Raw genomic sequence first — 5,218 nt, forward strand, 5'->3', positions numbered from 1 at the left:
GTACAATAATTTTTGTCTGCAAGATTAATGGTAATATCTATCTATCCATCCATCCATCCATCCATCCATCCCAATAAGTCAAGTTTATGGATTCCCCTTCCAGAAAAGGTTTGGATAATCATAACTTAAACTGTGTCAGTTGCCACCGTCAGTATATTTTGTATGGCTATAAAAATAAAATAAATGAAGTTTTTTTTTTTTTGCTTCATTAGTCACTTACAGAGTAACTCTGATTATAATGAGAGTGATCTAGTTTTGTTTTGTTGCCACTTGCTTTCAGTGTAGAGGTGTTACAGGGGCAGCACAGTCATGACAATTAAGTTACCTGTTGTTTTCTGTGTGCTGTATATGTTTGCTTTTATAATTATTTAATTTATGAGAAATCTGTATGGAACCAATCTAGAATCCGGATCTGGGATGGGTCCCAATAATTGGTGACCTATATTTTGGGTTATCTGCCTTGCATTAGCTCTTTTTCTCTCTTGAACTTCTCTTTTCAAATCATGGCTGTGAGCTTAAAACCTCCATTTGATGTAGAGTAGTGGTTCAGATAAAAGCCGCTTGGCACTATGATTTATTAATGCTTTGCTATTAATACTGCGGGGCTTTCAGAATAAGTCTTGTTGACTTGTGGACTTAGACTGCTGGTTTTGGGCGGATTTCCACAAAGAAGACACATCCTGGTCATCCTTCACACCCTCACACGCACACTTGGTCACTGGGTAGCAAAGGCTTATGGGGGATTGAACTGATGGGGCTTTCCAAGGGTGAAATCCTCAGTGGATTTCTGCTGTCCCTGCAGGTTTGGTTTATGGCTTCTCGCAAGTTTTAGAATGTCCCGTCATGCGCAAAGCAAATAAGTAACTTGTGATGGTGGGCATGAATAAAGTTAAAACTGTCATAATGTCATAGGAAACACACACATTGGCTCTTTTTCAAAACCTGACTGGCTATCTATAGCCTACATGAGCAGCTACCTTCTAATATAACCTACATAAGCAGCTACCTTCTAAGACAGTTTTATAACTGAATTATGGATCTGATTTGGATCCATTTCTCCTCAACCTCAAGTGACAGATTTGGAACACTCTGCATAGGAAGAGAAGTCAGTTTTTGACTTATCGATGTTCTTAGGTATTTAAATGATTATGTTCAAACTGACATTTCCCTCACTTTGTCTGCCATCTTGTATTGCATTTTTTTTCCAATGAGCTTGTCGCAATGCATTTATGAAACAGCTTTCTTTGAAAATGGTACATACAATGCTTAAGCACTTTTTAGTTAATAATTGGAATTATTTTACTTTGTCCTAAAAGATCCATAATATCTGGGGTTATATTGTAGGGCCATTACATTTAAGAATTCATTTAAGAATTGAGTATGCTTTCTTCATCGCCGTCTTCTTCTTTGTTCTTAATAAGCATTAAAGATTCTTGTAGCGGCTCCATTTCTAATAAAAATATCATAAATTTTTTAATGTGTTATGCAAATTATGCAGTTATTTGGGGGAAACATTAAAATTCACAAGATACTCCATCATCTTGCTTCTGTGCATTTAAGAGTTTATCATCAGACCAAAACTTTGAAGACAGTTCACAGTTATATATATACAGTATATATATATCTATAATGGACTTTTACCCTGTTTGAAATACAAAATTCCTATGGATTTAATGAGGCTTCTTTACAATTAATTTGTTATATCAATGCATTCCAAAATAATTTTATGATTTTGATTCTTTCGGAACAGCCTTCATGTCAAGAGCTTGTCTATGATGCCTTAAAAGGCTCCCTTTGTAGGCAGCCCAGTAGTGAGGGCAGGTAATGGGAAAAGTTCACCATTAGGAACTCTTGCTACTGATACACTGTATGGGGATGCCTACTCTACAAATAATAAATAATATATGAGAATCTTCAGTCTTATATAGAGACAAAAGTTCAGTCCATACACCCCAGATGAGTAATTTCTAGTTTTTGCATATTGATTTCCTTTATTTTTGTGTAATGTAACAGTACACAAACATAATAAAAAATGTGTATGATGTTTATTTACAAATAAAAGAACAAAAGTGCTGAAAAGAGAAAACATCATTCCTTTCCTATAGAATATTCCCACCACACAGAGCATAGCAGCACAGCAGATATTTGACTTTACCTCCATTAGCAACCCGGAAAACACATGACGTCTGCGAACAGAAGTGTGTGGCGCTCTCTCTCTCTCTCAGCTCAGTGCATTCTGCCATTAGTCAGGATGAGATTAATGTATGAAAATGCAGCAGGTCAATGCTTACCCTCTTTTCCTGCTGCTTGAATTATTTACAGCTGCATGGGAACTCCATTATGCATACTGCCCACCACTTTAGACTGCTCTTAACCACACAACACACACATACACACGCAAAAACAGACGCATGTGCTAAATACAAAATATTCTTCTTTGGACTGTTGTATTTTTATTATTATTATTTATTATGATGATGTAAACAGTTGATTATTTGTTTATAAAATGTATTCATCAAGCATATTACAGCACTATATTGATTTTCCTAAACCATTCTGCTTTTGATTTGTTCTAGACCTCTGACCCTCAGTATTACACTTCTGCAATGAATTCAGACCAAACTGCTGGGCTTCCGTATTATCAAGCTGCCTTTATTTATTTTCCATTTGATTTATTTTTGCATATTACTGTCATTTCTGCCTGTTTCCCCCTGTATCTAGATTTGAATTTACAACAATTTTACCTAAAACCTCAACAATATTGATTTTACCTTGTATGCATAGATAATTCGTACAGGATATTAAAGTTTAGTTGCATTATTATTATTAGCCAGGGAGGGATCAGTGTAACCCTTTATTCTGATAGTCCACTTTAGCCATTTTACTAACTATAAGTAACTTTGCAACATGTCGACGAGTAGTCTTTAGAGTATAAGTAGACTGTCTGCTTAATATCTGCTAACACTTTAATTTGATGGTCACCCAACACACATTCTACTGACTGTAAGTAACCTTTCAAGAACATGTCAACTTATTCTACTAACACTAACTCTAACCTAACAGTCTAATAATACACTAATGAGAGTTAGTTGACATCTAGTTGAAAAGTTATAGTTAGTAGAATGATCAAAGTGGACTCTCCAAATACCGGGTGTAACCGGGAACAGAAATTATTTCCATGTCCTCAAAATAGGTCCTACATTTGTTTTTCCAGCAGTCTGGAGAAACAAACAAGTGTTATCAGTGGAAGTCAAATGTTAGGATGTGTAGTGGTGGTGTCCTAAACAGCCTGATTCTCTCAAGCAGACCCCCTGCATGCACTTGCTTTAGAAACATGAAACATGAACAGACACACTAGATGTCACTATTGTAACTTGATGCAGAGCTTGTGTTACACACAGGCCATGGGATGGCAGCAAGGAAATACGTCAAACACAGAGCGAAGAAAAGAGAAACCACATCATAACTAGAAAAATTAACTATTAACTATAAAATTACGTTTTTTATTTTATTAATATTAAAAATTAACACCCATTAATGTAGTTTATTGCTTTATAAAACAGAAATATGATAAAAGACACCATTGATCAATAAACACATTTATTTATTCATTTATTTTTAAATTCATTCCTATTATTTTATATTTATTAATATTAATAATCAGACAAAAAGGTCTGCCAAACATTATAGTTTGTTATTCTAACTGAAATAAATAAACAAATAAATAAATAAATAAATAAATGTAGTCACAGGTGTAAGTATATGAGCATTTTATACCAGATTTGAACTCATCCCATCACAACTATTCATTTTATATTGATTTAAAGAGTTTGATATGTTCAGGTGAAGACATTTTTAATTCAGATGGACTTTTTTTAACAGTTTTGAAAAGTGGTGATTAAAATGTTCTTTGAGAGAGAGTGTAAATAGTTATGCATGGTACATAATTATGATGGAAAGGCATTCCATTATTCGCTCATGAATAGATATACGCACACCTTTCATGAGGCATGAATGTTATTTTAATGGGATAAATTAATTCAATACTAATATGACACTCATCACTCATCACTTGAGTGATGAAGGAAAATAACTATTGGAGCTCTAACATTATCTTGAAGATGATTTTGGAGAAAGGCAAATTATGTACCTAATAATTTAAAATAGATTTGCTCATATCCTTCAAGATATTTCCTATGTCTGGAGGCAATCATTTCTGAAAATGGCTCTGTGGGTTTTTCTGTAATATCTTGGAGCAGACAGGACTGAAATATTTTTAAACAGATAATTTGAACAAAGTCCAGTAGTTGAGTTGATAGATCATAGATTTATTTAAGTTTTATTTTACTTTCAGCACTGTGAAGCAACAGGTTTAAACAAAACTCTAACATACTGTCCTGATTTATTCTATTCACACTAATGGTGCTTGATAAGAGAGATAAGAGAGATGGTACTTGATAACTGAGAGATACATGCTAATACTGCAGCAAATGGCATATTCTCCATGTAAGCCATCTCTTTGCTGTATGGAGGGCTTCTGAACTACTGAACTACTTAGATTCATGTGTCCTTGAGTCAGTGACAGCTTGACTTGAATGGCAATCTGGAAGCAAATTATGGACAACATATGAATATTAGTCTGGTTTGGCAGATGATGACCAATCTATAAAGAACAAAAAAATCATGATAATAAATAATTTCAGTAAGACTATTATATATTGTATTACTGCTTCTAGTTTTATGACTGATAATAACTGTTAGCAGAAACACACACACACACACACAAATCTGAACATTTGCAAAAAAGATTTAAATCTGTACTAGATTGTATTACCATCAGTCCCTGGAACAGGAGTTAATTGAAAACACATCTTTCCTGTCACCCACCAGAATCATAACCCTGAAAATATATTTGATCACAAACCAGAAAAAAGTGAGTTATTCTGTGATGGGTAATTCAGTACAGTATAAACAAGTTGCATTGTGCCATCACAAGCTACATATGTTTTAATAGAGTGGGATATATTTATGCCTTCAGAAAGGTAACAGGGTTGACAGTTCTACAGTTTAATTTGATATTGCAGTTCTTGTGCTCAAAGTCATGCAACTACATATTTAAATTTCCACTTTTCAGTGATCAGTTGTTTACTGTCAGTAACAGGACTGAAATTTATTTTGAATGTTCTATTCATATATATATATATATATATATATATAT

This window comes from Sinocyclocheilus rhinocerous, unplaced genomic scaffold, assembly GCF_001515625.1.
Source record: "Sinocyclocheilus rhinocerous isolate Xijiao unplaced genomic scaffold, SAMN03320098_v1.1 scaffold780, whole genome shotgun sequence".
Classification (NCBI taxonomy): Eukaryota; Metazoa; Chordata; class Actinopteri; order Cypriniformes; family Cyprinidae; genus Sinocyclocheilus; species Sinocyclocheilus rhinocerous.